This window comes from Ixodes scapularis, unplaced genomic scaffold (assembly GCF_016920785.2).
Source record: "Ixodes scapularis isolate PalLabHiFi unplaced genomic scaffold, ASM1692078v2 PGA_scaffold10__122_contigs__length_95168666, whole genome shotgun sequence".
Taxonomy (NCBI): Eukaryota; Metazoa; Arthropoda; class Arachnida; order Ixodida; family Ixodidae; genus Ixodes; species Ixodes scapularis.
The window spans coordinates 46,392,500-46,413,227 of NW_024609836.1; the positions used below are offsets into that span (position 1 = coordinate 46,392,500).

Genomic DNA, 20,728 nt, shown 5'->3' on the forward strand with positions numbered 1-20,728 from the left:
AATGTCATCGCTCTAGTGCAACTTCTATAAAAACACCACCGTGACATAATAATGACAGGCAAACGGCTAGACGTCCTAATGAAGTGAATGATCCCTTCCCAAGCGCACCGTCTTATTTCTGGCTTTTTATTTTTCTCATGGCTTTTTCTTAGCTTTGACGCTGATCTATTTCAAGCTACGACAGCTTATTCTATAGCTGAGGATGGCAAAAGTTGAGTTCGCGGCCGGTTAGCCACTAATCGATTAGCTTCAGAAAGCACTCAGGAAGACGGTAAGCAGGATGGCAGCCAGTTGTTTCGGTAGCGCCGATTTAGGGCTCCTATCCGTGACGCCACAATGAGGTTAAACACCGACGCAAACAAACAAACACACAAACCTTATACTTGACCAGACATTATAATTTGTCTGGTCAAGTATTAAGTAACGCTGTTATACACCCAGCCATGTTCTTGAAGTCCCAAGAAATCGGTAGGTCGGAGCAAAGCATCTGCTCGCGCAGACGCTTTGCTCTTCGGTGGACGTTTTCCTCGTTTCCCAGCGCAACCAGTGCTAACAGTTCCTGTACACAAACGCCTTGGTTTGTATACCCTGTGGGACACGATGGTGGAGGACGACTGGGCGGAGGGCACGTGGCAGGCGGTCGGCCGAAAAGGCACGAGCTGGCGCCAGACTTGGCGCCAGCTCCCGGCCCAAGTCCCGCGCCAGACGCGGGACTTTGACCGGGAAGGAAGGATGGAGCCGGTCTGACCCACGACGATCCCCGGAGTGGTCCACCAGCGACGTTCAGACGAGCACCGGCGGGAACGGTGGGATCTGGCCATACCGGCCTAGGTCATGACAATCCCGGAGAAGCTCCGCAGGGAGACTCGGGCTATGATAGCCCATAACAGCTAGCCTACGCGGCGCTGACGTGGGAAGGACGATCTTTAGGCCTGAACACGAACTCCGACTGCGAGTTTCGAACGACGAGCGACAACCAGGATCGGTGGCCCGGACTGCCGGCTCTCGAGGACGGACAACCGGGAAGCACAGTAAACCCACTCGCTGTCTTCTCGTTGTGTTGTGTCACTCCTTTGGGAGAAGAGCGAAGCACAGACCGATCGGGCGGCGATTATTATAGAGCGACCCCAAAACACTGAGTGCGTTGATAGCTTTATTTGTAAACATTGAAGACGCTGGCTATTGCCCTATGTAAAAAGCTATGATAAAAATCGACCACTTTTTTTTTAGAAAAAAAAAAGTTACACACACCTTTTCGCTTTAATTTCTTTTAACATTTTCGAAGTGTTTTTTCAGAATGATTATTATCGGTAGAATGAAAAAAAAAAAACGAAAAAAAGAACGCGCAATAAAAGGAGCCTCGACCATAAAAAGATGGCAACGGAAATCAAGCATGGAGGAATTTCCCCGGCAAAAGCACACGTTACTTTTTTTTTTTTTTTTTTTACGGTTCTTCGTTTGGAGGTTTTGCTGTAACCAACCTGAGGGGCATTACTTGACAATTCTTGATCTTTTATTTTTATACTTTTCGTAAAAGAAAAGAAGCAGAAGCAAGTACAACTGAAAGAAAACAAGCAAAACAAGCTTTTCAGTCTCTATACAGCGTGTTCAGCGCGGTTCAGAGATCAGCTTACACGCATGCAGTACTTACACCCATTTTCTTCTTGCGGCGAGCAAGCGTACATCGCGTTTTTCACGAAAGAAAATCAATCTTCCTCAACAAAAGAGAAGGCAGCTCGCGACTTAGTAAGACTATCTCCCACAAAAGCTCTTTGTCCTCTGTTTTGCTTTTTTTTCTCGTTTCCTTGCCTCGTCGGTGGGAGTATTTTGAGGCCGGAGAAAAAACATTCCTTTCACCCTTGAAACCTATATACGCTCTCATAATTTTGTTTTCTTCTATTCTATGGCAACTCAAGACGTTGCCACGTCCCTCCCAAATATCCCCATATCTTTTTTTATTCTTCTTTTTTACTAAAATCAAGGCTCCTTTCGGATAGATAGTTCTTTTTGTCTTTAATATATGGGGTTTAGAATGTTGAAAAGAGAAGCCAACACAGCCGATACCTCGCTTTCTCCTAATTTCTATAGAATGTTCCGAAGAACCAAGAGAATGTTGGTAGTATTAGTTTACGAACGTAAGAGGAGGAACAAAACAGATACCATGAATAAAACGAAAGTTTAAACCTTTAAACGAAACATTCAAGTGCAAAGACGCCACGGACCTCTACCAAAAAAAAATATATATATATAAATCAGGTTCATAAAAACACAGACACAAAAACACAGCACCATCCGCATCAGGAGACAAGAGTTTGTTTTCGTCATGTAAGCGGTGAACTGACGTAAAAAAAAAAGCGAAGGGTGTATTTTCCGTATGATATACCTTTGCAGAGCGTCAATGAAGTTAGTCAAATCTACCAAATTAAACGCACTTATCTAACTGAAAAGAAACCTATATCTGCATGCTTGCGTCATGTTGAACTTACTATCCCCACTCTTCAGAGCCTTAAACTGACTATAAAACACGTCCTCTTGTTCAAAGAGAGTTTTATTACGACTGCAAATGACACTAATTACGTACAAAGCGTAAATTCAGTCAAAGCCAGTAGGAAGGATACGTTAGCTGCCACTCTGGAGCTTTTAAAACGCTCCGTTCAAAGGCTTGTTTTGAGTAAACCTTTCAGATTGTTCTTGCTCGCAATTAATGATTATAACGTTAAGAACGCTCAGCTACGAGCTGAGTTAAGAACCTTTAGACCAATCAGCAGTTTGAGAAGTTACCCCCTAAGCTTAACCTTTACTAAACGAAAACAAAATATCATGAACGTCTAAACTTGCCGGTTTGTCAAGCAACCTCGCATCACGTTTTACTACCGATCATAAGGAAAGTTCAATCGCGTCGCAAGTACAGTTGGAAGTCCTTTTATACTCCTTTCACCCCTAAACTGGTGGTGCGGTAGAAGCTACAGGCTCCCAGGGCCAATCAACCGTCTCCTGTTCATTATCTGACCCTACTCTCTGTGCCTGGATTGCGGGCGGGAGCATAATCACGTGATGAAAGATTTACGTACTGTTCCAGCTAGGGAAGTCCCGAAGTGTTGACGAGGCTTGAGGTCCGACCGCTACTGCGGACCTTCAAACTTCTGGGCAAAAGATTAACTTTTGAGCAGTGTTGCCATACTGATTGATTGATTGAACATGTTTTATTAATAAAAAAAGAAGTAAAGCGCGTACGACTCTCTCTAATCAATTGTCCACTCACATCGGAGAGAGAAGGGGGTGGGGGAATGGGGTGTGGGTAGGTACTTGTATACAACTATATGCGATCTTCAGTGAAAACATGTTTACACTAGTCTATTCTATATTTTACAAAATACAAATAAAACACATATTCTTTTAATGCTTTGTGTGGTTCCATAAAGGCGCACTACGGCCAGTGTTTCAGCTTCCCCAACTGACTATATTGTCAGAATACCAGGCACCCTTTTCGGCAGGCTATTTAGTATCGCGAAATTCAGAATGGTCATTGTAAAATCCGCAAATAACTGTGTTACCAAAACTAACATTCAAATACGTCCGCACTTTTAATTGCACCGAGGTCACTGGCAGGCAGGCTTGCAAGTCGAACAGGCAGTCTAAAGAACAGTGCATGCCGAGCGTTTGTTTCGTGATGCTGCGAGCTTCCAAAACATTCGTTTGACACCTTGAAACTACTTTTAATTAGCTGGTAACTAATAGTCTTACTTCCATCAATCCGTCACCGCGCGCGTTACATTTTAGGAACCTGTGAGCCATGGGCGGAGCCCGTATGGATTTTGCTTCCCACTGATTCCCACAATGCACAACGCGGCATTACGCCGCCATGAGGCGCTTCGAGTTTTGGAATAATTCTATTACAGAGATCAAAGAGTGGACCCCTGCCAGCCGCTGGCGTCCCTTTTGCATTGTTGCCAACAAATAAAGTTGAAAAGATTAACGACCAAAATTGTACTATTAGTAACTTTGGGGGAAAAATATTTTGGCCCGATATTTTGGTGACTAGTTCAGCGACGTTTGTCGGCGTGTCTGCTCAATTTTGAGGTAAAACTGTGGAGAGAACGCCGGAGCACCCCTTGAACGCTAAACGATACATCCGATAGGGGGCGTCAATTCGACTTCAATTTCCGAGCATGCGTATAATGGTCAGTTCAACCTTTATCCACTGAAGTTAAAAGTTTCAGATCATTCGAGCCTGGTCCAACTCAAACTGCGGCAGGTTTGCTCCATCCCTAGTTCCAGGCACGCGCGTACGATATGTTCCGGCCTGTAGTCCGCGTACCAGTGCTGGCAATAACACGTTACATGTAACGGCTTTCCCAGTAACCCGTTACTTTTTGCGGTGACGGAGTAACGTAATCGTAAAAATGTTTCGGTGGCCTAGTAACGTATTTGTAAAGAAATGACGTAGTTACGTTACTAATTTGAGCAACGAGTGACGTGGTTACGTTACTAATTACCCCCCTCTTTCCAATCATAATAAAAAAAGTTAGACTTCAGTTTTGTTCGTGTTTTGGGGGACCAAGTCATAAATGTTTTCCCTTTCCACACGCCTTCGAAATTTTGCCTCTCTTTTCTCCACACAATCTCTGACTTTAGAAAAAAAAAAAAAAACTAACAAAAAATGTTCACGCAATTTTCGTCGTTGTGTCCAAATACGCTATCGTCTCGCAAATAAAAAGTAACGCAAAAGTAAAGCGCGTTACTTTTGATCAGTAGCGGTTTAACGATAAGCCGTTTCTTTTTATTTTGACGCAAAATAGGTCGGTTAGGCGTTCGTTTTATCTGGAAGTGACGAGTAACATATTTCGTTACGCATGTAAAAAAAAAGGAAACGACGGACAAAAAAGCGGGACAAACACAAAACGCGAGACGTTTTGTGTTTGTTTCTTTTTTTTTTTTTTTGTGCGTCGTTTTCGTTCTTCCTTTTTTTTCAAAAATGTATAACATAAACTAGTTCTTCCGTCTAATCACTCTATCTTCATATTTCGTGACTACTTTTTCGGTAACGCCTGCAGCACTGCCGCGAGCAATAAGGTTTTAAAAGGTGACGTTTCACGTGGTGCGGACTATCTTCGGCTGCGGACTCTACGGGGATTCCTTTTTCCCATGCCGCTCAACATGACGATACGTGACAGATTTTGGGAGTCTGTTAACGATGCTTTATATCCGATACAAGCTTCCTTGCGAGCTAAGAAAGTTGGCTTATTTTTTTTCAAGATTAGCTAAGTTTGAGAAGACAGTTTAACGCCCGGACTATGCACCGGGTACGGATTATGCGCCATAGTCGGTGAGAGATTAAGAATTCGGTGGATGCTCAGGCTCCAGCGCGAGCTTTCTGCCTTTGCAGTAAAACCTGGGTTTGGGCTATTGGTCCGTACTAACTAAAAAAGATTTGTAGAAGTGGTGATTGCTTGTGCCGTGGTGCGAGTCGTATATATGCGATGATGACTCGTAATCAAACCAATCGAGAGTTAGCGCCGTCCTGTTGCCTCGGTGCCTTCTTTGCCCTCGTTTTGTTCGCGCTCTTGAAACCTCGTAATTGCTGCCTTTGGAAACACCTTATCACACTCACACCCGAAGCACAGTGAAAGGCAACGAGCGCGTGTTAGAGGTGGATCTTCTACGTACTGAATACTTAGCTAGTCAACAACACTAAGTGCAAACCATCTAACAATATATTTTTTTCTCATCCGAAAAATGCGGATTACAATGTAGGAAATGCGGTATACCTTAGAGACGAACGAATACTACGCGGGGCGCGTGACCTCGAGTGTGCATCAGTCGCTGTTCTACACAACAGCGAGCAAGCCTTTCTTGCAGACGGTAGGGGCCATACCTCATGCATGCGGGCCGCAGCGCCGAGAGTTACGTGCCCGAAGAGGCGAGCCGACGAGCAAGCGGAAGCGGCGAAAGGCAGACCGGATCGTCTGGTCGGCGAGAAAAGAAACGTAAGGACTGTAACTCTCTGCCTAAGACCTGCAACGCTTGTTGGATGGGGGAGGGGGGGGGGGGGGGGTTCTCGGCATAAGACAGAGCGGCGATAAATAAGGCCGAAAGACGCTCGCGCGTGCGATTTCTTACGCAGCAATCTTAGTGCGCGCTCGACACAATAAGTACACGGGGGCAAGTTTCTTTCGAGCGAGGAACTGCTTGCGGCCCGTGTCTCGCCACCGGCGATAGTATGCGATTTCCAACGCGCGGGTCGAGAACCATTCTGGGTTCTCGACGGTGCCGCCAGGAAGCAAAGTTTTCGAACCTTTCGATAGCCATTTGTTTATCCTCGTTGTTTATATTTATTTAGATTTCTGCGGGTCCTCAGTATTTCGGTGTTTACAGACCCGCAACTTGGTGCGCAATCTTTACGGCCGTTGAGCATCTTAATGCCGCAACCAATGAGGCAATGACAAGAGCCGATAAAAAGCTCCGAACAACGTATCACTAAGCAAGAAGGATAAACGTCCTAAGTCGCGCCCGGCGTTTCTTGAGGTCGCAGTGACGATAGAAGGCCCGTTTCAGTATTTTATTTTTTATTATTATTATTTTGAGAACTGTTGCCACACACACAAAAAAAAAAAACACACACACAAAAAAAAGAAAAACAAAACAGGAAGGTTACGAAGACGATTTTAAACCTTTTTATTTTTTTAGAAAAGGCTGTTTTCCGACTACTGCTTAGTCGAAAACTCGTATGCTGTATCATACGCTAAATCTCTTTATAAAATTTTAGCTCATTACTTCGTATAAAATCGACAAAACCAAAACTGACGTTCGGCTTTTTAGCCGTACAGCCTTTCTAAAATGAAGGTGATGTCGGCAACGAACTGTCGTCGGTTTCGGTAGAATTTAGTGGTCACGTTGCGAGTCGCGATATCGAATTACGAAGAACAATACTTGTTGCGTGTTGCTGTTGCGTAACAAGTAAGATAGAACCAGCGCGTTACGAGATCAACGTCAGTTGGTAAGCTTTCTATGACACCTTGAACCTTTTAGTGGCAGGTCCGCACGGTGGCGATCGCTATGCTATCAGCCCAAAGCCGTTTATGCTGAGAGAGTTTGACCGATTGGCGGACCTTGGTACCCGCTAGAACCAGTAAATTTCGGAATAACACAAAATGCCTTTCCTTCTTTTTTTGTGTCTCTTTTTTTATTTCTGAGGAATCGCATATAAAATTCCTATGAGTCGGATCCCCAAAATGGCGAACGGAAGTAGTCATTCCCCCGATTGTCGGAGTGGTTGCCCCCGATGGTCGGTGCTGTGGTTGCCAAACTATCGACTCTCTCAGTATAAACAGCTGCGTATCAGCGAGGGGCTAGCGGCACCGGTGAACGTTGAATGCGCATTGCATGCGGTGGAAAGCGACTATATTGCAGCTTTTATAAAAAACAGAGTTTGCTTCAAGTTTTCACAAAGTACGCGTCGTTCTAAAACGGTCCTTCTGTGTTTGAGGCATTGCTACTGTTGGCGCTAGGAACACTATATCCGCCCGTGCCTCCTAGAGCGTGCAGACGACAAAGAACCGTTTTAGAACGAAACACTTCCGTGGAGCTTGTCAATAGAGACATCCAAGAACGCTGGACAGACAGAGCACAGGGATAGGCCAAACGCGGTCGCCATCAGCTTTACTAACCAAAGACATGACCACAAGTATGGTACGGCTCGAGAAGACTCGGCGTAAATGCGACAAAGTCTTGGGCTGGCGGACGGGCGTTTACCAATGTCTTCCTTCTGTATATTCGCGCACAACATTTCAGTACACCACGAGCGTAGAAGGGTCTTTTTGGATGGAAGGCTGGATGGATATGCAGGAAACATCGCGGCATGGTAGACGAGGCCTGATAGAAGCTTTTTGTCTTGGGCCCGGAGGAGTACCGGAAAGTGTAGCGCGTCAGCTTACAACACTTCCTGCAGCTCCCTTCACGTATGAAACCGAGAATCGCGCGACGAAGCGGAAAAAACACAATGATACGCATTTTTTTATATATAAAATATATCCTATGTTATTGCCATACTAATCGGTTTCCAAGTCAGTCTCTGTCCAATATTTGTGAGTGAAAGGCGCTTTCGTGCGGTCTTGGGCGTCGCTGTCACCGGTGGGATTTTCGCTGGATCTGTTAAATTAATTCAGGCGGCTCGACAGCGCAACTTCGGGCTAATGCTTCGTCAGCTTTACCTGGAATATGCATAACATCTATTTGAATCGTTAAACTGAAAGTCCAAATCGCCTTCATGGTCCCTTTAAGTGCGAACATGTTCGGCTAAAGTTCTCAGTGCCGTCTGCAGGGGAGAACAAAAACAAGAGCGTGTTGTGTAGAGGAGCTCACCGGAAGTGGCTTACACGAAGAAAGAGAGCCACTCTAAAAGAAAAAGAAACAATAAAAAAATGAAAAAAAAGGACCTCGTTTCAGACGAGGGCAGAAGAGGCAGCTAAAACAAAAGGCGTCAACAGGTACCCGCCCAAAATGGCGTGTCGCGTGCGTGCCGGCGTGCCTGCCGGGGAATTCCCAACAAAGAACAAAACGGAGAAAGTGCAAGAAGAAAAACGGAAGCCGTGGCCGCATTCCCGGTGTTCTCCCCTCTCTCCTCCTTTCCTGCGACGTCTCATTCTCTCTTTTACTCTGTCTCCTTCAAGTCAACATCTCCCGTCTTCGTCCTGAAGATTCCACTCTGTCAAAGACGTCAATGTTCTTGGTAGCTCCCAAAATATTTTGTGAAAAGATAAAGACAGAAGTACCTAAGAGCTGGCTAAAAGTCCACTATACACATTTTTACCTCAAAAACCGTTAAAAAAATCGCGGTGTCGATTTTTTTTATTTTTATGTGTGAACAAAGATACTTGGACGTGCAGTTAAGATTGGTAACTTATTATTTTAGCAACACGTACACACCACCAAATCAAAACTCAAAATTATTATTTTTTTAATTTATCATGGAAGCTAAATTTTAAAAAAGACTAGTCCTACTCTGTATAAAGAATGCCTAAAACATATACACAACCTGAGACTGAATAAAAGGCACAGGGGCTGCAGATATGTACAGACAAACAGGAGACCTACCGCCGAATTCAGAAACCTCACTCAAACTACACTCAAACTGAAGGGCCCCTCCACTTCCTCGAGGAAGGCGCGAGGGCCGGCGCTGGCCAATCGCGAGGACGGATCCGCCGTCGCAATTGGCCAGCGCCGGCCCTCGCGCCTTCCTCGAGGAAGTGGAGGGGCCCTTAAGTTTGAGTTTAGTTTGAGTGAGGTTTCTGGGGAATTCGGCGGCTAGTTTCTGGCCATTTGGCTTCATCCCTGCAACTGTGCCAGCGTTAACCAAGCGCCAAACTGGTGGCACCCACAAAATAACCAGTCGAAGAGAAATGCTTATACACCAACTCAAATCTACGATGACTTAGAATATTACCAATTGCGCAGTGACAGGAAGCGTCCAATCCGGTTTCTGCTTACACGCAGTGCCCATACCTGGTGTGGACAAACCCGGACATGTTTGTAAATAGCGTGTTAGTCCGCACTCAAAACATAGCTTACTAAAGCGCGATCCAAACCAACGCTTCTTTTTGCGCCTGTAGGTCGTGCGGCTGCGGATGTGACGCATTCCGCGTCGTTTTTGCTGTTTCCGGGCGCGCTTTCTGAGTCAGAAGCGTGCGCTTTGGTTTGGACGGGCCAGCTACGGGCGGGGGCGCACGCGCGCACGCAGGCACGAGCGCACAAGCAAAGTGCAACAGCGACAGACTGGCCGGCGAGAGAAAGAGAGAGGGAGAGAGATCGCGTTGTCATGTTGGAAGAGAATAAAAGGGGGGGGGGGGGGGAAGAGAGGGCAGCCAGACGGCGAGGGAGAAACGCGGAGCCGGAACTAGCTTGCCCTCCACCGATTGGCCGGGACACAGGCGCGGCCTGCTACGTCACCGCGCTTTTTTGTGCGGCTTGAGAAAGAAGTTGAAATCAACCAACTTCTTCGTGCGCGCCCGGAAGGAGCGAAGAAGCGGCGCGACGTCACGAAAATGCGTCACATCCGCAGCCGCACGACCTACAGGCGCAAAAAGAAGCGTTGGTTTGGATCGCGCTTAAGGGAGTCTATGGGAGCGCCTTCTGAAGTACAAGCTCACTGAGAAACTATGAGCGCACGCTTCACGATAACCCCTCCCAAGTATGACAGTCCCAATGAACATCGCTTCTGTCCGTGTTCGGAGGCTTAAAGACCGGCGACCAGTTCGCGCTTTCCACTTTTCTCCCGCTTCCTCCTCTCCCTCCTTCTACCCTGTCCACCGTTGCCTGTTTCCTTTTCCCCATGGTGAGGAGGATCTTCTGCCTTGCAGAATCTCGAGTCTGGTCGTCGGCCTTTAACAATGTTGTGGCTAAAAAGTTTTGGTAGTCGCGTCCCGAGGTTCGAAGAAGTGGTATCCTGAAACGTGAACCGTTACCCTGAGACTTCCGGAAGGTTTCTTTTCAAGTGTTTTTCCTGTACCAGCCTTTACCATCTTAATGTTTTGGTGGAACAAACTTCGCTACAGGCGGTATGGTGAAGTGTAAGATGTCGTTTAGTACAAACCGTGGCATCTATTTAACGTGAGTGACTAAAATCTGCATCCCGAAGTCGAGAAGTTTGGCCTTCTGACAATTATGATGCGCCGAATGCCTCAGATAACAACCGTTGAGGCCAGCTCACACATTTGCGCTGGACAACGATCGACTTCGACCCCACCAGTTTTTAAGTATTTTGCGACCGCCTACGGCCAGCTGGGCTGTGGTGGAGGTGGTCGTAAGCCCCGTCATCTTCTACGGTCCTAAAAAGTCGCGAGTGTGTGAATGGGCCATCACACCACCATCTTGCGGGGCATTGGGATGTGCCGTTCAGTGGAAGGTACAAACAAGTTTCAAAAGCTTGTTAGTCAAGCTCAACCAGGTCAAGCAGTTTTAAAAGACTAGATACAAATCTTTCGAACTTTTCTTCAGTATCATCGTTAAAAAAAAAAAAAAAAAAAAATTCACGTAGGCAATTGGAACGTTTCAATATATGCTTCCAATATCCCAGAACGTGATTGCCGCTTTGAAGACTGAGAAAGTACTTTGGCAAAACACACCAACATTAAACAAACAAGCCGAGAGACACAAGGTACACACGCCCACAAGCACACAAGTGCCTACGCGTTCTTTCTCGTGCACACCACTAAACTCTATTCCACTCTCGAATTATGTTCAGTGTTCTGGTATCATGATGATAAAATCTAGGGAGATAAGGATGGCAGCACGAGTCTTTAGAAAGGGCTTCTTTTGAGCAAGAGCTGTTACGATTAAGATAGCTAGTTGACATGCACTCCCGCGTCTGTGTTTTCGAATGCGCCAGAGAAAACAACAGAACTATCAGATGAGAAATCAGTAGTGTATACGGTCACCGACGCGCGCGCACACACGCAGGTGAACGAGTACACTCCCACCATGAAAGTATTTTTCACGGCGTGACTGCATTTTCATGGTGGGATCATTGAAATGATTTTTCAACTTCTACCTCCTTAGCTTAAACTCTCAATTCAAAAGCGGAATAAAGAATTAAGTGGTCGTGACAAGCTTGGGCACCGGATGCGATGACTCCAACCTTGTGCCGTGTTCTTTTTAAGCACGACACGGAACTTATCATTTGCGAGCGATGATATGTGCCGTCGCGGCAGTCGTTGGCCACGAACGCGAGTCCAAATATTCGTCCGCGGAGTGACTGTTGACGAGCTCATACGTTTGAGTGACGGAGCGCTCGTGTCCAATGCGTGAGCTGCGTTCGGCTGAAGTGCTTCGGGTGCCGCGGGTGTATCACCTTCAAAGGGCGGGGAGCTTTTGAAGGAAAGGAGGTAACAAATAGTCCGTTGCATTTTAAAATTTTCGTTCCGAAAAGCAGACTTTTGAATTTCTACTCTCGTCTACCGGGTTTTCTCTTGGCCCACTAAACGATATACGATTAGTAAAATCCCAATTTAAAATTGTTTATCCCAGCCCAAATTTCATTTAATGGCGCCTTTAAAGAACCGTAAAATGTGATGAGTGCGGGACATCGATTTCTTCGCTGTCAGTGAGATTGCAGCCGATAAAAACACAAAGGGACGCATCAGAAAGCAAGAAGTGTGAACATAATAAACCGAGCTCCGCCTTTCTTAACATGTCGGCGACTACAGGTGGCGTGGCTCGGGTTCACGTTTCACATACACGAGTGTATATACGAACACTGGAACGGTTATCATCTCGAAAGGAAGCGCGCGCGCGGCGAGGTGACAGGCTTTCTCGCGCTGGGGTTTTTCTTGGGGCCGGTGTTTGGGGCGGCGTTGTGTTTGCGGGCTCCTCCGTGACGCACTTCCGCTGGCTCGGTGTTTCCGGGCCGCCCTCTGCAAACAGCGCGAGTTCTCGCGGGCAGCCCATCCCCAAGAAGCGACGGGTCACCTCGACGACGTTTCCGACGACGACGCCGTTCTCAAGCAGCTGCGGCCGCCGGTTTCCTGGGCGGCGGAGGTCTGCCCGATCAGGACGTCCCGCCTCGACGTCGCAGCACTGCGCCCCAAACACACGCAGCCGCCTCACACGACCGACGATACTCGGAATATTTACGCGACAAAATCGTCGCGTGGGTAACTCGTGAATCCACTTAAAGTCACTAAACGAGATAGGCTTATGCTGTATTCATACCGGCGTTCAAACCGCAGACGCGAAGAGGATCCGTTCAGGAGGATCCGACCGTCAGTGGGACTGAGGTTGTTGGCTCATATCATTCCCCGATTTTCTTGCAGGTGCCGCCATTTTCACGCTTAGTAGAGCTCTGTACGGGCCTGGGCCAACAAAAAGTCCGGCCCAGCCCAGCTGACGGCCAGGTCGGGTAGCACACGTTGTTCGCAGGCTCCGGCCGGGCCAGGGCTCAAACCCGAGACGCGTTTTACCCCTACTCTCGAGGCACATCCAGCCGGGCCGGGCAGGAGCCGGACCGGACCAGATGGCCAATCCCATCGGGCCGGGCCCGGGTCGGGTAAAACTGAGAGCCAACGGGCCCGGGCCGAGTCGGGCCTCAAAAGGCAGGCCCGTGTAGTGCTCTGTTAGTGTAGAACGAGCGCAATAGGCGATAGTTACGATTCAAAGATTCGACTTCCTGTTCTTTAGATACGGTATTAGGAAGAAAAGACGATATGGCTTTCCTCTGTTCAGGACTGACTCGGCTGGCAAAAATATTTGCATCAACAAACACTGCGTCTGGTAGACGAAGAAGCCACGCGTATAGGTTAGGAGGTGCAATAAAATGTTTGCGGAAGCAAGTTTAAACATTTCGGGAAAATAAAAAAATAAAAAGTTTGTTGGGATTAAAAAAAAAAAACAAAAAAAACACAAAAACATTCAAATAATTGGCAAACTTGATTTGAGGCACCAAGGTAGGCGAGGTGGCGCAAGCTACCGCCAGTTATAAAGGGTACTGGCGGCTGATCTGTAGTATACCCTGGTATGGTGGATATGGGGGTAGGTGTACCGAACGCTGCGCTTTCTTGAGTAGTTAAACGTGTCGACGCTTCATGACGAAAAAGTGGTGCTGTGGCCAGGCTACCGGTAAGGCCCCTCTATCTTTGGAAAAGTGGCGCCATTCATTGTTGTGGAAATGCTCAAGACACGTGACGCGCTCCACTTCTGGGAAGAACATGAAGTCTAAAATCTATAGCTCCGTGCCGCGCTGTGCCCCTATGATCTTCCCAAGGGCTGCACGTTGCACATGCCTCGTGAATAGACGCACCTTGAGCTACTTTTGAAACATGAAGGGGCTTTAGATACCGGTGCATTTCTGCTCGAAATGCGTGGCATGAAGCGTCTGAAGCGTTGTGCGCGAGCGTACGAGAGCGTACTGCGCGTGTTCATGCAGGACACACTTCTACGCGTGCGGCCATTGTGCGCCGTGCAACGGCACCAGGCGCAGGGTCCCGGTGCCATCGAAGTCATGAACAACTGGCATGTTATCGGCTTTCTGTTCGGCGCACCTCCCCTTACAGCCACCCTAACTCTGGAGGCTGCAGCGTAGCTTGTTTATTGGCTTTACGTATAACGGCCATCATTTGAAACTGAGCGTGTCGAGCGATCGGTGAAATTTCTATACATGGATTGAACGTGACGTCATTACTTCAAGCGTTTGATAATTTCATATTGTTCTTGCCAAGAAACACGAATCCGGTGCTTCGATAGAAAGGCTGCTAAATGTACGCGCCCGGCACTACCACAATGGCTGCAGATGTGACATGTGTACAAGCCACGTATATATCTTTTAGTGGTGTAGACAAGTCAACTATTTTTTTTTATTTATTTTATTTATATTATGACAAACCGGTGTGCGAGGGAAAAAAAGATCAACGTTTTCAGTGGCCACCTTGGCCAGTCGGAAAAAGCACGCGCAAGCAAATCGGAACTATAAAACAGCTGCCGGGAAACTCCTTTTCTGGAGCGGCGTACGGAGTCATTTAAGTTCGTAGAGCCTGTGATCTTTGTTAATCGGCTTACTTCAGATGGGAAGACAACACGAGTCCGGCATGAAAAAATTGTTGCCCACCTGGCTGCTATTTCTGGAAAATGGTATGGTGGAAGCTGGATGATGCGTAATCATCCTGTTCAACATCAAAAATCAATAACTGAAATGAACTTTTTTTTTTTTTTTCTAAATTTCGCGGAATTTTGGGATACAAGCAATTATATTCCGGCTTGTGGTTGACTCTGTTTTTTGTTAATATTTTATGAATACCGTTTTTATTGGAAATAGTGAAAGTTTTTGGCAGCGGTTCAGGTAAAACAGAAACAGAAACAATCTCGCAAAAACAAGTTGGACGTTGCGAGAGATCAGTCTGCTCTTGAGATTGGGCGTTTCAAGGCTGTATAGAGGAGCAATCTAGCCAGTGCACTGCGACAGCAAAACAAAGATCGTGGACGCTCATCAAGCAGGGGAGTGATTCTAAGACCCCTCGACGCAACAATGCCCATTCACTTCGGCAACAGTCCGGGCGGGAACTGAGTGCCACGCCATCTATCGGTCCACGGGGTTCCAGTGCGGTGCTCTAAATCCGCGGCCACACTGCTCATAGATCGTGCAAAGCACAGTCCGCAAACAGTGTCTGAGGCGAGCTTCTTGCTTCTATGACGGGCACATCGGTCATAGAAAATGGCTGTTTTCAGACATGCTGGACGCATGTATAAAGAAAACATGCTTCGAATTGATGCTTGAGGCCTGTTCGCAGATAATCATGTCATCATGTCTGCGGCGAACATCGTGCATCTTGTATGACGTATATGGGCAGTGGAACAGCGGCTTTACGTCTTCCGAGCGACTGAGGAAACACGGGCAGTCTGTTGCATCGCTTTCGAAGTAAGCGTTTTCTTCGGTGCGAACTTAACTATAGCCTATATTATACTAAAAGTGCCTGCACGATTTCTAGTTTCCCCATGCTTCGGCGCCGTCGCGCCTGCTTCACATAATCACCGCCAGGGGAGCCATCTCCCCGTACAATGAAGATGATGATTGTCTGCTGCGCACTACTACTACTGCAACGTACGTAATAATAATAATAATAATAATAATAAATTGTTTATTTTCCATCACATACAATGACGGATGGAGACCGAGGAAAAAAGCTGCATCAAGCAGCTTGACTAGCCCTCGGCCCCCACACAATTTGGCACACAGCGGCGATGTGGTAAATTAATTAGTTACAAAAAACATACACACATAAACACACACAAAAGTAACATTTGAATAGTTGAAGAATCTAAAAACAATACATATGGCACGACTGTGCTCAAAGTGACTACGAAAAGCAAAAATAGATTCACGTGATCCACAGGAACAACTTGTAAACTAACTATCAACACAACATAATCAAAACAATTAATTACAAATCTTTATAATTTACACATCGGAATTCGAAAAAAACAATCGAAGACCTTTATTTGAAGTCGTCGATAGCTGCACATTTGCTACGGAAAGATAGTTAAGTAGGCTAGGAAGGGTATAAGATATCATTTGTTGGCCATACGTTGTCCTATAAGTTGGAACTCTCCAATTTTCTACGCTGCGAGTTAGGTACGTCGTCACTTTAGGTGTTAGAGAAGCTAATTGAATAAGATTTGCAACATTTGTCTGCTCATGAGACTTATAAGTTCTACATAGACGGTACTTATAAAAACTACTTACTTGCATCAGATTCAAATTTTCAAAAAGAGGTTTGCTAGGGTGATCATATGGAACGTTACAGATGTTTCGAATAATTTTTTTCTGGAGCATAAAAATTTTGTGTATGTTTGTTTGCGTAGTATTTCCCCATACTAAGTGACAGTAATTTATGTGAGCAAGAAATAACGAATGGTAAAGCATTAATTTAACGTTCGTCGGAAAAATAGAGCGATGACGGTAGAGTAAGCCAACAACCCGTGCCAGTTTTGATAAAATGTAATGAACATGTTCATCCCATGACATACTTTCTGAGAAGATAACACCCAGTGTTTTAAAGCTACTTAAAATATCGACCTTAGTTGAATTTAAAATAATATCCTACTTGGGAACGCATATTTCACAGCAGGTGAGCAGTGACATATTGTTGTGGAACATGAACACTCGCACCGCAAAGAACGTTGTGCAAGACGAAGGCTGACACCGCAAAAAGTGGTGTGCGAACAGTGGGCGTGTTAAGGAATGGACGTTATTAGAGCTTGACGACGGAACCTGACGAAACCTGGCCTTTGAATTACCTTCTGATATAACAGTATGTTGTTTCCAACAGAGGATAAATGTAGGAGACAGTAGGTATGAACCAACACAAATTACAAGCCAGAGATGGACGAGGAGGTGGTAAACTTTCTCGATGTCGAAACGGCGAACACTGAAACATAGTTGAAAACCTTTTTATTTCACCTTTTCTCAGGGTTTTCAACTATGTCATTTAACCAGCTTACCTGCACTCTTTCCCTTCAAACACTGAAAGTGTTTATTGCTGAGGGCAAGGACCAAGCGAAGAGCAGGTGAGGGGCAATTGCAGCGGTCAGGGTCCTCTGGGCTTACAATCGCTATAAAGTACCCTAAGCATTGCGGACTGTGTTAGCTGTGTCAGGGCTCACGTTTCGCAGTGACGTACTGTGCCTGTCGTCAAGCACCCGTCAGTACCTCGCACTGAAATATAGTCCTGGAGAGGTCAGCCACTCAAACAGCACCGAAATATGCCGTGGAAGGGTACACTCTAAAAAAAAGGGTGTAAAATGCTGTATCGTTACACCCTTTGTCCCATATAATACACCCCAAAACTTCAATTCGCCGTACAGCGCCCTACAGTCGAGCGGAGGACCGGAAATTTTGCGAGGGGCTTGATAGCCGTGTGGTAAAACTTATTAAAATAGCTAATATGCGTTTTACTGACTACAAAAAAACATAATCTGGGTTTCCTTGGCCCTACTGCAAAAACACTGTTTTTTTATATGGTATTTGATACGTACTTTAGCTATTTAAAAAGTTACATCGCACCGTTATCAAGCCCCTCGTAAAATCTGGGGCCGTCTGTTCGACTATTGGGCTCTGTACGTCGAAATGAAGTTTTGGGGTGTATTATATGGGACAAAGGGTGTAACAATACACCTTTTTACACCCTTTTTCCTTGAGAGTGTATATGGTCTGATCCAGCTTTGGCGACAGGGTGGCCCGAAGCAAGCTGGGCTTCGAGTGAAGCTTTAACAGAATGTTGAGGTTTCCCTCAAACGAGCTTTAAAACGGCCTGTCTAGAAAGGCATTTCTTAATGTCCGTTCCAAACAGTGCCTTGTTCATGCTTTGTAGTAGCAGAACGTTAAATTTAAGGCGAAATATTTTCTCGAAATGAGCTTAGTCACCCTCGATGGTTCGGGGTGTTGCTCGGGGTTTCGAGACATGACAGCCCCGGCACCTCCTTTAGCGAGTCTGCATAAAACGCAAAAGTGTGGTAAAAAAAAAGCCTAAATGCGACACACAGCTACCACTTTAAATCCTCCAAATACCACCCAGAATACAAAAACACATGAGAGAGGCTTAGTCACTTCGTTCACGTCGTTTGCGTTTTCTGTCTTGTATGGGAAAGCGGCGCACCCTCGTGGTGGTAGCTGACAACTGGTGATTGGGCAGGCATTATCAGTATATTGGAGGCTAATGCTTAACTCCTCGAATGCGAAGAATCGGATCGGGAATCGGTCGCTTTTTTCTTCCGAGGCGTCCCAGGGACCCGTTCTGGCCCCTGTTATGAATTATCCTGAGTGAATCGGCCGTAGGAAAAGAAAGACCAGCAACGTTCCAAGTGTGTAGTACGTGCCGGCCGTTGGTGCCGGCCGAGAAGCCAGACACTTCTTTTCTTTATTCTCGCGCCGCCAAAGCATAGCGCCGATAGCGACATCATCACACCTGTCTTAACAGAAAACCTGTTTCAAACATCGTACCAGCCGGCTTCGAGTCTCATCCTCATGTCCGGGAGCGGGCAGAGGGCAACAGAAGCCTCAAGACTGCGTGCGTATACACTCCAACGAGATAAAACCACAGACGAGCAGAAGCGCAAGTGCTCGCGTAACGGGTCGACATTCTCGGAGCCACGAGCCTCGGGTTACTTACGACGTGTCACCGCGCGCTCCATTTTAACGCCTACACATAGCAGCGCCACCTATAAGACAAGGCTTGAGCCCTTCTTCCCCAACCACTAGTAAAGCCACGCAGCGCCGTCTATCCCGCGTCAGCATCGTCAACGGTGACGTCATCCGTGGACCTTGTACTCTAGGTGGAATTGTACACACTGGTCTAAAACGTAGGGCCTCGTCCGATTCCAGCGACAAACGGCAAACGTGGCTCACAGACATAAAAAAAAAAATCTTCCAGCCTCATCCGTGACAAAATACTCGCGTACTACGTAGAATACGTTGTAGACACAAAATATTCATTTGTAACAACTGCGAGGGCTGTCGGGTTTAATGTTTGTGCACAAGCTATTTAACAGGCTTCCCGAAAAGCAGCCAAAACGTTTCAGTCCCGACCAAAGCTTAGAAACGGGGGAAACGGCACTTTTTCTCGTTTTTCCCATAGAGTCCCACGCATTAGCAGGTGTCAAGTGATGGCTGCCGGTGGTGCCGGTCGACCCCAGCAAGACTGGCCTCGATCCGCGATCCAGCACACTACAATAGAGATCAGTGGTCTTCGCGCGCTATTGTCTTCTCCTGTCCCTGAGTTTCTCGGCACATTTTCACTATAAAAAAATAATAATAAAATAAACACGCCGATGCCGTGTTTGCGGTATAGTGTCATCGCGCAGCGTGCACAATGCATAGAACAGATAATCGATATGTCTCAACAAGTATACACAATTGCAAGCAAGGCCGCCGCCATGTTCCTGCTCGTGCGGGAAAGCCCGTGCAATTTCAAGCTTGCCATAGCTATGCTTGCAATTGTCTATAGCAGGGGTCCCGAAACCCCCGCCCGCGGAAGTCTTCCGACCAGCCCGGGGCTCGCCGCAGTCCTGCCAATGAAGCCGGGCCCGTGGCCCGCTTCCAGCAGACCCTCTGCTACACCAGCGCAAAATGAAGCGCACATAAAGAAACGGCCCTGCAACGCGCTTCAAATGCGCAAACGAGGATACCAGAAAGAACGAGAGAAACCGCATTGGAACATGTCCTCTCGACATAATATTCATTGATCATTGTAACGAGCGTCACCATTCTTAGTCCCTCGTTTATGTCTCTGTAACAACGTTGAAAGTTCTTTGCGTTTTCACGTACATTGGTCTTGGTGTCCTTTGTTGCAACTATTGCATATCGTCAGCATTCGTTTCATCGTTCTCATCACTCTTTATCACTGAGAGAATGTGCCACAGTTATCCTGCGCTTGGACTTATGCCTGGTGAATTTTCTTGGTCACAGTTTTCGTGTAAGGTCATAATTAGCAGAATACTAAACTTCAAATTAAAGTACTGAATTATGCGTATTTATCAACTTTAGATGCTGTTTTCTACTTCCCCTAACAATAATTTTAGTGTTGAAATACATATAAAGGTTTGTTTATTTAGTTTTCCCTATTTTATAATTACTTATTCTTCCTGCGCCCAAGACTGCGACAGACCCCTACACCGTCCCCTCAGCCAAAATATTGAGACCCCCGGTCTACGGATACACCGTCTCACTCTCGTAACGAAGCAAAGAAAAACGCGAGAAGCGCAGCCGAAAATGGCGACAGGAATGAGACAAGCTGAAGACTGACGGGCAAGTCATGTTGGACATCAAATGTTCTGTGCAATGCCACTAAGATGCAACTCACCGGTTCGGGCGTCGTCAACGTCTTTCCGAAGGACCCGGGGTCGCGAGGCTTGTGTCTCTCGAGAAACCAAGCAGCCAACAACGGTTCTGCAAGACGCAGACGCAGGACGTGAGTGCCATGCTACGTCAAAAAACATGATATGCACCGTGGAAGCAATTTTCGACGCTTTCGAACTGCCATTTGAGAATTGCGGGCAAAACACACTTTCAGCTGAGAGCGTCGAATTTCGCAGCTTCTGTAGTGCATTTGTATCCAGAGGTCTGAACAGCCTTGCGGTTGTCCTTATCTTACAGTTTGCGCGAGTTTACAAGTAAATCGGCTTTAACTGATAACAACTCAACAACCAGAGCATATTAAGTGTCAACTTTGAAAACACACTTTCCTGAAAC

At 46.5% G+C, this 20,728-nt stretch overlaps 1 protein-coding gene across 1 annotated transcript in view; it reads right to left on the bottom strand.

Moving 5' to 3' along the window:
* The window catches only part of LOC8034666 (homeobox protein prospero), a 184,264-nt gene extending 163,845 nt beyond the window's left edge, over nt 1–20,419 (bottom strand). Inside the window, exon 1 of the mRNA XM_040208797.3 lies at nt 20,340–20,419. The gene's annotated coding sequence lies outside the window, so the exon portion shown is untranslated. The remainder of the gene's footprint in view (nt 1–20,339) is intronic.
* Between the last annotated feature and the right edge of the window lie 309 nt (nt 20,420–20,728).